Raw genomic sequence first — 12,953 nt, 5'->3', positions numbered from 1 at the left:
AAATTTTGTTATGGCAACGATCTCCCTGGGTATGCTTTTCTAGCCCAGCAGAAGGACCACATTTTGAGGAAATGTTATTTGTGTTGGATATTGCTTGAAATCAGTTCTAAGACCAAGTTTCCAGTGGAACAAAAGAGGTGCCATGTGGTAGAGGGCACCCTGGGCTGGGAGACATGAGGGAGGCCTGTACCTTACTCTCCTTGTGCGGAGAACCGCTGTGCAAACCTGGGACAGTCACTCCACCCTGGGCCTGGGCCTTCCTACCTGTGACACAAGAGCTTCAGATTTAAAGGAACTCTGTACTCTCTCCCATTCCTCAAAGCCTACCATTCTCTGTGTTGGTTGACAAGGATTTAACTGGACTTTGGAATTTTCAAGCTTCTTTTTTCTTTTTTTTTGAGGTATGCGGGTCTCTCACCGTTGTGGCCTCTCCCGTTGCGGAGCACAGGCTCCGGACGCGCAGGCTCAGCGGCCATGGCTCACGGGCCCAGCTGCTCGCGGCACGTGGGATCCTCCCAGACCGGGGCATGAACCCGTGTCCCCTGCATCGGCAGGTGGACTCTCAGCCACTGCGCCACCAGGGAAGCCCCAAGCTTATTTTTTCCTTCCTTCCCTCCTTCCTCCGTCCGTCCCACCCTGCTTTCCTTTCTCCCTTCTTCACTCCCTTCCTCTATTTCTCTTCATCCCTCTCTCCTCCTTTTCTTCATTTTCCTCAAGCATCCGTCTTTATTTTATTTCTCTGTTTCTTAGGGCTCATTGTTTTACAATAGGGAAATGGAGGATCAGAAGGGTTAAGTGATCTTCTAAAGGTTGCACAGTTAGTGGCTAAAGCCCTGAATGCATCTTTAGGGTTGGGCCTCTCTACTGTGTTCCATAACTTCTCTCTTGCTTTGTCCTCATGATTCTTCTTGTAAGAAGTAATAAGAAGCCCTCCAAAACATAAGTACAGAAAATCAGATTGTACTTCTATCTCAGAACACAACAAGAAGAGGCGAGAGAGGGATGGACCGTGAGAGCTGTACTGCGGCTCTTCACTCTGGGAGGTGGGGAAGAATCAGGCTTGGGGAACCTAAGCAAGTGCTGGGGATGTTTGCTTCTTTAAGAAAGAGGTATGTGGGCTTCCCTGGTGGCGCAGTGGTTGAGATTCCACCTGCCGATGCAGGGGACACGGGTTTGTGCCCCGGTCCGGGAAGATCCCACATGCTGTGGAGCAGCTGGGCCCGTGAGCCATGGCCGCTGAGCCTGCGCGTCCGGAGCCTGTGCTCCGCAACGGGAGAGGCCACAATAGTGAGAGGCCCGCGTACCGCAAAAAAAAAAAAAAAAAAGAAAGAGGTATGTAAGCGAGGCAAGGTGTTTAATAGCTGGAATTTAATTCGTGAAGGCAGTAGAAAAGAGTAACCATTGTGACTACCACCCAAACCACATTCCAGGCTTTGCTCCAAATGCTAGCTGGGTAGCGTGGAGCAAATGACTTCACAAACATCTTAGGGCCTGAGTTACTCATAAAATAATGGTTTGTTGACTATCAATATCAATAATAATAACGTAGAATCTGCCTCAAGGCAGGGAGACTGGATCTTTGAGGGCCTCTCTGGGCTCCATGTTCTAAGTTTTGATTTTATAATGGAAAAGTAAACTTGGACAGACATTGCCAAAACTGCTAAAAAGCCTGAGGCACTCTGTAACACAACGATGAACAAAATAATTGGTTGGAACCAGGTTTTCATCATTCTGAGATGAAAAATGATAATATACCTTTGTACTTAAAAAGGTGATTTCTCCCCCTCTCCTTCTGGTTCTTTATAGCATTGCATGGTATTTAAAATTAGAAGTCAATTAAAATAATTTTTTTAAATAAACATTTTCCTGGCTCTTGCTTGCATCTACTAAGGCAGGCTTCCAGAGGCCTGCGAGGTCTCCCAGGCAGCTGCCTGTAGGAGTCCTGGTGTTTGCCCTTTTCCTGTTCCGCCGTCACCCTGCAGCTGGGCAGCTGCCCACCTTCACTGTCTAGCGGTCACTGCTATCACTTAGATGGTATTGCTGTGTCAGGAGGTGCCCCAGCCCCTGGTTCCAATGCCACCCTGCCTTTGCTTTTAGACAAAGTGAGGCAGAATCCTTTGTGGTACTACATACCTCCAGAGGCTCCTATATGCGGCTGCTGGTTCTGGACAGTGAGACAGTACTCTGGATTTTTCCTTATTGTTTTTTGTTCCCAAATAGGAATCCAACTCTGTATGTTGGGAAAGAGGTAGGGAGGCTAAGCCAAATGAGAAACACCTCCATATACTCAGATCCAGGCTGAGGCTTTGTTCTTGGGTCAAGCATGCTGTGCCCCACAGATGACCAGCTTTCCTGGTCTCCTGGGATGGAGGAGTTTCCTAGGCTGAGGACCCACACTGCTAAGACCGGGGCAGTCCCCGGTGAACTGGGACAGTTGACCATCCTCACAGCTCCCTTAGCCTGCATCCCTTTCTGAGGGGCTCCTCAGAGGCCTGAGCACTTAGCCATCTTTGAACCTCAGCAGTGTTTGTAGCTTAGACTCAAATTAGGATTGCTGCTTTCTACTTACATTAAATTTAGTATAGAATAAATAAACCTGAATTTCTTCATTTTTCCATATCCAAGGAGAACCACTGTACTTGGCACACCACGAGAAGAGGCAGCCCTCCTCACCTGGGCATCAGTCAGAAGTCATGGCAAAGTGCTAAGACCTCAGCAACCTCAGCAAATATTTACTAAGTGTCTAATAGGACCCTATGCAGACCTTGGCCTCTCTAGGGCAAACCTGAACTCTCTTCTTCCTAACGGAGTAGAAAGATTCTTCACCATTTCCACACCCTTTCCTTGAAAAAGCTCCCACCCCGAAAGGGGATTTTCGGTTCTTTTGTCATTATATCAAAAATTAACAATATTATTTTAAGTAATACCCCCTGGGAATTAGAACCAACCCGGCAGCTTACAGAGATCAATCAGTTTCTCAGTTTTTTCTTTTAAACCATGCGAAGGTAATTTAGCTCGCTGCTAATTGCAATCTATTTAATTACAATGCATGCAGATGTAAAAGCAAGTGCTAACACAGGTTGCAATTAGAGCATCATGTCAAAAAGCTGTTGTGTGTCTGTGGTGGTAGAATTAGAGGATGGAGGAAACTTCAGAGGTCATTTAGCTCGTCCTGTTGCAGGGCCTTCACGCCACATTTATATAATGCTTTGTGTACATCTCCTGTGATTGTTACATTACAGAAAGGTAGAAAGGATTGACACTAATATTTATTCTTTAGCCACCAGCTATCAGACCTGATCTGGGAAGATGACAAAGATGATTTCACTGCATCTGCCCAACAGCCCTGTGAGGGAGGTACTTCACCCCTATTTGTAGGTAAGTTCCCAATGCTCAGAGAAATGAAATGACTTTTTCCAAGTCATCACAGATCAAAGGTGGCACAGGGATGAGCTGAACCAGGTAGGCTTGGTGTGGAGGGCCGTACTCTCACCACCCTGGAAAGCAGCTGCTCTTTTCTCATGGCGGGAGAACACGAGATTCAACAAGTGACTTGGCCAAGGCTCACTGACAGGATGTGAGATCTGGAAAGGGTATTGGAGGTTACGAAGCTCAACTTGCTCATTTTCTGAGTGATGCAATCGAAGTTTGGAGAAGCTGGGTTGAGCTTAAGGCATGCTGATTGAGGCTGGGAAGCCAGTATTCTCCCCTCTCTCTCCCCCTTCTCCCTCTCCCTCCCCTTCCCCCTCCCTCCTCCTCCCCTCTTCTTCTCCCCACTTTTCCCCTCCCCCCACCCCCTCCGTCTCCCACCCCATCAGTGGCTCCAGTGTTCCAGTTCAAACAGTCTCCCCTCTGCTCTCCTGGACAGCTCGCCTGTCAGAACTCACCTCTGTGTGATTAACTGTGCTGGGCAGACTGTTGCCTGGAGCTTCCCCTCCCTCTAAGGAAGGCAGGGGAGTAAGTGATGGAGAGTTGTCTCTCTCTGTAAGAACTCTTCTGGTGCTTAGGGACTTGCCTCCACAATCTAGGAAAATGTGGCTATTCCCCAGACAGTGTGCAGAGCTGGGATGACCCTAAAACCTGTGGCTACGTATACTCTAAGGAGGACCATCAGGCAGCATGCGCAGAGTTATAAGACGTTTTGCAAAACGGGATATAATTCCAGTCTCCTGTGAGTGGAATTTTGTTTGTGAATAATGCTTTGTTTGCTGGTGATCCTCAGGCTAGCTCACATGTGAATCTAGAGGGCCTGTAAAGACTCAAATGCCTGGGCCCTGAGCCCAGAGATTCTGATTCAGGCAGTCTGGGTGTGGCCCGAGAATTCTCATTTCTCACTGGGCTCTGGGTGATGCTCAGGCAGTAGGGCCTGAGGCCGGCCACACCCCAGGAGCACTGCTGCATTCACGCACTTACCTAAAGCTAGCTGGGCCTCCACACTCCAGCAGGCTCAGGACACAACAAACCTGAATATTTGAATGTGGCCGTGCTTTTTTAAGGTATTTCGTTTTCAGCAAAACATAATTTATAAAGAAAGAACTAAGGATGTCTACCAGTTCGTCCATCTGTTGCTAATTTATTTTCCCTTGTAAACAAATGTAGATTCTACAATTTGTTATGATGCATAAATTTGGTTATATAATGGGTGAAATCCAGTCTTCTGAAATATGACAATAGTGTAATACTTAAACAATAACATCATTATTCTACACCGTGGATGATGCTGGTTTTTATCCCAACTCGGAGTGTCTATAGCAATTCTGTTGTTTTTTTTAGTCTTCCGTGTCCTTCATAGCAGGTTCATTTGTAAACTTGGCTCCTTACTAATGGCCCCAGTCTCTCTGATCTCACTTTCCCTTAGTTCAAGGAAGACTAAAAGTCACAGGCAGAACTCTGTTTACATGGATTCGTTCCCCTTTTCAGTGGCCGTTTGCTGATGAGAAGGTGTGAGATCCTGGCAGCATAACTAAGAAACATACCGTGAAAGAATGACTAATTGATCAAAGGAACCAAAGGCTGAAGTGAGGAAATCACCTTTTAAACTGCAACTTCTCCTTGACTTAATTTGCAGGAGCCCCGCCAAACATTTACAGCGTAAAAACCATTGAGGGAAAGGAGGCAGTATGTTGTTTTCCCTGCACCTCCAGAGATAATTGTCCATGCTGATTTGTGATTTATTGCTTTCATTGAAAACTTAGAGAGGAGGAATGCATTCAGGTAAACAGAAAAAGGAGAATCCCAAACAAGTATTTTTTAATTACTGGAATAAAATGAAGCCGCATAAAAAGACCCCTTGACAGCTTGCATGATTAAATTTGATAAACAGTTTGGGAAATCTTAGGACATTCACTTGCAAAATTTACCATAAAAGAGCAGGCTTCTTTGAGAACTGAAAAGATCTGACTTTCATGCAGAAAATGACATGGTGCTTTGACGTGGGAAAGTTGAGAAACTTGCGGAAAGTTGAGTAACTTGCAGAAAGTTGAGTAGGGCTGTGCTCTTGACTCTGTCCACCGCTCAGCCACCTGTGCCTATGCCTACCCTCAACTCCTTTCTCCTGTTTTCTTGAATTACGTCACTCAGTTTCCAGTTGCGCTTTTCTCACCCCAAGAAGGAAAAAATTGGGAGATGAATGCTGCTTCTTTTGTAGTCTGCTATTTTGGGAGGTATTTGAGGCTGTCTTTGAAACTTATTTAAGTTGTTTTTCCATGCAAATGTTTGTTCTCTACCTAATTTTGGTCATTTCTTTGCAATGCCTTCTCAGAACAAAACCAAAAATATGTGCCAGTGTCACTGTGTGGGTTTGTTACCCAAATGTCCTAATTGTCCTTAATCCACTTCTCTCATATTAGAGAACTATAGCTGCTACTCCTGCCGAGAAAGATTATTTTCTCTGCTTCTGACAGATTCCTCCCTTACTGTCTTGATCCTAAGCCCTCTAATTATGGTTAAGTGTCCTGGCCTTATGATACCTGAACATAAATCGTTCTTAAACAACTAGGTTTTCTTTTGGCAATTCACTATTTTGTCTTCTTCTTTCTTACTGACAGTTATATAAAAAGACTTTCAAATTTTAATGGCTATGACAAAATCCATTGAGCTAATGTATTACACTCCTTTTAACCATTCCTCAGTGATGAATATTTTAAAATTTTTCTTGTGTACCTGATTGCTTTTCTACTTTCTGTTCTGTTTAATCAGAAGGCATTCCCAAGAGTGAGATTATTAGATTGAAGGACATTATTATTTTTATAGCTCTTGAAAGAGTTTGTCAGATATATTCCAACATGTAACAACAGTTTCACGATGATGATGCTGGAATTTGGTGTTACTATTATTTAAATTTGTTTTGTGATCTTAGTAGATAGAAAATGGTGCCTATTATTTTTCCATTTTCATGTCTTTCATAACTAGTATCATAATACATTTTGTAATATATTTATTTGCCATTTGTATCTATCATTTAAAAAATGCCACTGTATCTTGGTAGATATTAGTTCAGTGAATACTGAGTTTACTGGACACTTTCCATCCATGGGCAGGATGGGAGGGAGGGAGAGTGGAAGGAAAAGAGGAAGAAAAGGAAAGGGCCCGGGGAAGAAGGGAGAGCTCGGGTTCTAACAATAGTCATTGGCAGTGCTTGACCTTGCTCAAATATGGGCCCACCTTAAAAAAACCTGTCCTGGTTTAAAATTAGACTACCGTGGGGGACGGTCCATATATACAGGCTTTAGGAACTGAAGGCTTCTGTTTAACTATTCTTTGCTTCTTTGTTATGAATGTGTTTTGTGATGCCATATGCTCCTCTCCCTTTGAGACGGGCATTTTGCCATGTGTATAACGCTTTGTGACTATTAATTACTCTGTATGAAATAAGTTATTATTACTGTGCTTCTCTTCTCTGATGATTCCAGTTCTCCAGGAGAAGTGGGTTTTTGTCTTGTTTGTTTTTAAACAGGCTGCTTCTTACTCTGAGACTTAGGTGCAGTGACAGGACACACAGTCATGGTGAGCTTTCATGATAGCTTTCTGGGCTCTGAATAGTTTGGAGGAGACATTTGTCACTGGTGACATTCTTGGAAGACTTGAACCTGCTACATGGCTTCAGCTCTGCTTGGGGACATTCAGTATCTCCAGTGTGTTTTTTATGGCTAATGCCTGTGAGGACCCATAGACTTAGACAGTCTAGTTCTCTGCCTTTAGGTAGGGCAGCCAGCAGTTTGGTTTGGTCAATCATTTGTTCAATCATTCATTAGTTCATGCATGAATCCAACCCATGTTTATTGAAAAACTGCAATTCCAGCTACCTTCTAAGAATTCTGATTCAAGATTGTTTAGGGAAGGAAAAGCAGCTATGCTTTCATGGGTCTCCTGCTGCTAATTCTCGAATGTCTGTCAAATATTCTTTCAAAAAGTGGCAAACTCTTTCTAACAAGCTAACTTTGGCTAATACAACATGCTACCTCACCCCACTGCTTCAGCACACAGGGCTGATAAAACCCTTGAACAAAGAAAGGAGTTGGAGAAATATATAGGACGTCAAGATCTGAACATGTGGAAAATCGTAGCCTCATCAGAAATAGGATCAGAGTAGGGACGGGCAAGAAATTAATATTGGGCAAATACCAGGTGCTCTATACTGTTGTGAGAATTATAGATGACAAATATAAAGCACCTGGCGATCTGATTGCGTTTTCTGAGGGTCTGTGACTCTCAGGTTGATTGAATTGTTGGAGAGCAAGAGAGGTTGAGAGCGCAGGCAGAAGCTGTTGGAGTGTTCCGAGTGATGATGGCGGCTTAAATCACACGGTGGAGGTGGAGAGAGGTGGACAGAGTCCAGATATATTCCAGACATTGAAATGACTGCAGTTGCTTGATGATTAGATGTGGAGGATGAGGGCAAGGAAAGACTCAAGAGTGACTTCTGGGGCCTGCCTTCTGGCAAAGACCTTCTGGCAAACAGGTGTTGCCATTTAGGATCATTTGTGATCAGGAACGACAGGAATGGGGTATGCTGGGTGCGGAAAAGTTTGGGTCTATATGTATTATGGGGAAAGGGGAAATTCCTGGACCACCATTTTGAGAAATCTGATCTATAGGTTTCTCCTGACAAGTAGGAAGAAATATGTGGGTTACTTATATGTGTGTCATCTTCCACAAAGCTGTCCTGATTGAATACCTGGGTTAGGTTCTCAAAGATTTCCATTTCCTTTAGCAAGATGTGATTCCATTCAGGCATGGAAGAAAGTCATGACAGAGAGAAAGAGGTATATTATAAACGTTTCTCATCCCTGAAATTTTCTCTTCAATTGTAGTGATAAGAATCACAGTGAATATTCACATAGCTATCACTATGTGCCAGTCACTGTTTGAAGAACTTTGCGAATATTTCCTCATTTAATCCTCTCTGTAACCATGTTTAGTAGGTTCTCTTACTCCTTCTATTTTACAAATAGGGAGACCGAGGTACTAGGAGGCTAAATATCTGTCGTATTTTTATATGTCACGTATAAAAATGTATAAAGATGGTAAAAGTTAAGATTTGAACCCTGAAAGTCTGCTTTCAGAATAGATGCTTTCAATCACTAGATTACACAGAATAGAAGAAAATACCATAAGAATTAGGATCGTTTTCTCATGTTGAATGTTTAGCTTTAATAAAAGCATGCTGGGTTTCTTGGCTTTTAAGCACAAGTTAATCTGTTTCTCTAGGGTCTGATATTGATGGATGCTGTTATGCATATTCCCCGGAGGGAGAAATATAGGAAACAAATTAGGAAGGTATCCTATTTTTTTTGTGGTGTGTTTTTTGTATGTCTGGGTGGCTGTGTATATCCATATGACAAACACAAACACACATGTTCACTCACATAGGCATCTAAAACTATGGAATCTGGGTATCGTAAGGGAGCTCAGAGATCATCTTTTTTCAGATCATCTTTTTTCAGATTCCAAACTATGGAATCTAGGTATCGTAAGGGAGCTCAGAGATCATCTTTTTTGAGAGATCATCTTTTTTCAGCTTCTGAGGGTTAGGTGACTCCACACAACCTGTTGGTAGCAGAAGCAGCACTGGAACTGAATTTCTCAATTCCTAGACCACCTGTATTTTTCTGTTTCTCTCTTATATATGCTATGTCACCTCCACCTGCCTCCAAAGATGCTCCTTTTATGATAATTCTGTGTGAGAAGTTTGGAGAAAAAGTAATAACTGTAGACAGTCATTCACTTAAAGGTAATCACAGAGTTAGCAATTCAGATTGCAGAAAGATTTGGAGAAACCCTAACTTATGTCCTGAGATTAGTCATCCTCCTAAAGATCTTCAGTTAATTATTTCTGCCACTACCTCTAGGTGGCACTGTTTCCCCTTTAACACTATTGGGAGCAAGCACCATACTTTCCTGGTAATACCCCACAGCACAGTGGAGTTAAGGCTGAAGACTGTACTTAAATTTTCAAAGATAGAAGAATAACTAAAAGTGTCTACAGCTCACAGAGCCAATCTACCCTGGTTTTTTTCCAGTTGCTGCAGCTGGACAGAAGGCTCCAGAACCTGGGAGCTGCTAAATTAGAGAAATCGAGGTGGTAGAAGTAGAATGTGTCCCTCTAGGGAGTATGTGGGAAGATAGGTTTAGGTTGAAGGGATCCAGAGGAATCATGTTCAAAGTGTGGGGCACATGGGGAACTAAAAAGCAGTATAGCAAATTCATTTCAAGCCCTAAACATGAAAGTTAAAAAGGGCAAGAATAAGATAGGAGGCTAAGCGGGAGCTTCCTGCAAGAGAGACAAGAAATGGCTGGGACCCAAAGAATATGGCTGTTAAGATGAGGAAGAAGGGAACGTCTTGGGGATGGAGAAGAAAGCTGGGATTTGGTGAGAATCTGGCTATGCAGAGTAAATGGATGTGAAGAACTAAGCTTGGCTTCTAGTTTTGAGTCTTTGTGTAAATAGAGAGGAGATAACAGATAAGTAGAGACACATGCCCCTTGGCAGTGGGAGATTTTTTGGGGAAAATCCCCCAGGAAGAGTTGTTAATGGTGCATCCTGGAATCAGGAGAACTGAGGGGGCCTGGTCCAGGAGAATGTATTGACTATTGATGTGATTTTTAGTAAGAAGGAGAGGAGAAGTATGAATAATGATAAACAGTTCTTAAATTTTATCACTGCAAATTTAAAGCCTATCCTCTACTCTCCAACATTACCTATAAAGTGATACGCAGTTATATCTTCAAGCTGTGCTTCTCGGGACCTGTTTACACATAACACAAAGAAAATACTGGTATGAATTCAGCTTCTTGTTTCTATTTTTCTATCAGGAAATGATTCTTTTTACCAAAAGGGACTTTTGGTAAACATCCCTCGCTGAAGGATGCTTGCCTATCTATGCTCACACAGAGGACTCAGAGGAGAGAGGCAGGGAGCTGCAGCATCCCGGCATGGCTGGCACCTTGACAGTGTTGAGTAAACAAAGCCTCCAGCAGAAATCAGTCACTCTTCTATATGCTGAGCAAATATAAGCAAAGACCACGATTTAGTTACAAAGGCTTTGAAACAGTCAGGAGTTACCCTGGAGAAATTGAACTTTTCAGAAAATATGCAGATAGAACAGCACAGAAACTGTTTCCTTGGGTTGAGCGCAGGCCTGACAGCAGTTCCACAGGGAGGAGGGGCTGAGTACTGTAACTAGAATTACAGGTGTATTTTTTCATACATATATATTATGGAAAATTTCAATCATCTATAAAAATAGACTAGTATACCCATAATTCAACAATGATCAGCTCATGGCCAATTTTGCTTCAACTATATCCTTTTTGCTCCCATATTATTTTTGAAGCATTAGCCAGACAGTGTATTAATTTATCTGTAAATATTTCAATACACATACATAATCAGCAAACTTCTAAGTATCTCATAATTGTTATAATTTTTTGTTTAAGCCAGGATCTAAATAAAGTGTACTCATTGTGATTGCCTTCTGTATCTTTCGGTCTTTTAAATTCTACAGGACCCCTTCACTCCCTTTTTTTGTTTATTCCTTACAATGAATTTGTGGGAGACAACTATATTATTATATATAAGTTGTTTGGATGTAAGACTCTGTGTGGCAGAGACTAGCTAGACATTCACCAATCCTGCTTCCTTTTCCTTCTAAGCACACAGTGAAACCAGTGATCCCACCCTTTTTTGGCAGTCAAATGTGACCAGATGACTGAGTTTTGGCCAATGAAACATGAGTGGAAGGGATGGGAGCCACTAATTCTTGGCTCATAAAGACTTGCCCTGTGCCCTCTCCCTGCTCTTTCCTCTTCCCTAGTGAAAAGGAAGCCATGCATTGAAGATGGTGGAGCCACGGGATGCAAAGAGCCTGCATTGCTGAATCAGCACTTGGAGGATAGTTCATGGCTGCCTGGGAGCACCTTCTATTTTGTTACTGAGATTTGTTTGTAACATCCGCTAGCAACTCCTTGACAAATGAAATTTTATATGAATCTCATTATAAAGTGATTCTCAACCCTGGCTGCATGTTACAAACACCATGGAAACTTTCAAAAAAGGCTGAACCTGGCCCAGGACAATTAAATCTGAATCACTGGGAAGAGTTTGGAGCATTTAAACAGGGGATTTAAACAGAGCACAACATGTAATTCTAATGTTTCTGAGGTTGAGAACTACTGCTATTGGTTGTGGGTTCAATAATTTTTTGGGGCACCTTTTCTCATATTCCTAAAGTACTGAGCTGAAAAACCCCTCTAAATATTGTTTCCTTTGTCATGTACAGATACCAGGCAGGATAAACATTCTCTGGTTATTAAGATTCTGGTGTGTAGTGTGGTATTCAGGTACACAACCTCTCACCCTCCAGTTGCCTTTATAGAACACCATTTTAATGGGACTGATTTCTTTCTGGACCATACTGGTACACACAGTCTTAAAATCTCTCCACTGCAATCCTCTACTTACATGTACATTTCTGCAAGGAGAAAAAGGAACCTTCTTGGGAAGACAAGCTCTGTGTCCTATTATTGTGTCCCATTGACTGGAAGAGTGGCAGTCATATAGTGGGCTTTTATTAAATATTATTGATGAAGGAATGAGTGAATGAATTTATCACAAGGAGATTATGGAAACACCTGTACAGAGTAGTTCTTCCAGAGAGGAGAAGTAGGAGTGAAGAGAAATGAGGAAACAGTTGACTCAAAGCACGTAAAGCAAGAAGCCTTCTGGCAAGTTAGGTTTGAAGTGGAAGAGGGTTCAGGAGAGAAGAATGAGATCCACAACATCATTAGAAGCATGAATAAGCACATCATAAAATGTTAGACTTAGTAGGGATGCAAGTATCAATCCAGTCCAACAATGCTCAATCTACTACAATATTTAATACCTTCCTAATACTGAAATATTCTCCTATGAGATTGTGGTAATGTTAATGAATATGATTTTTAAATGTCATACAAAGTAATGTGTCAGTATTTGAAAGATCTGAAATAAGGCAGTGAACCAATATTTCCAAGTGACCAATGCATGCTTTTACAAAATCATGTATCAGGGCTTCCCTGGTGGCTCAGTGGTTGAGAGTCCGCCTGTCGATGCAGGGGACACGGGTTTGTGCCCCGGTCCAGGAAGATCCCACATGCCACGGAGTGGCTGGGCCCGTGAGCCATGGCCGCTGAACCTGCGCATCCGGAGCCTGTGCTCCGCAACGGGAGAGGCCACAACAGTGAGAGGCCGGTGTACCGCAAAAAAAAAAAAAAAAAAAAAAAAAAAATCATATACCAATAAAAGATACATTCAAAGTGCAAGATGAACCCATGGATGTAACAGAACACAAAAAGTTTACTGATATGCCTTTTGCTTTGCAAGTGATCTAAGAAACTATAACTTATGAAGTTCAGTATCGAATCATGGATGACGAATGACAATTATCTGGAAAGGCTATTAAAATACCCCTCTT

This window comes from Phocoena phocoena, chromosome 3, assembly GCF_963924675.1.
Source record: "Phocoena phocoena chromosome 3, mPhoPho1.1, whole genome shotgun sequence".
In the NCBI taxonomy this organism is placed as follows: domain Eukaryota; kingdom Metazoa; phylum Chordata; class Mammalia; order Artiodactyla; family Phocoenidae; genus Phocoena; species Phocoena phocoena.
This window is presented reverse-complemented; position numbering follows the sequence as displayed.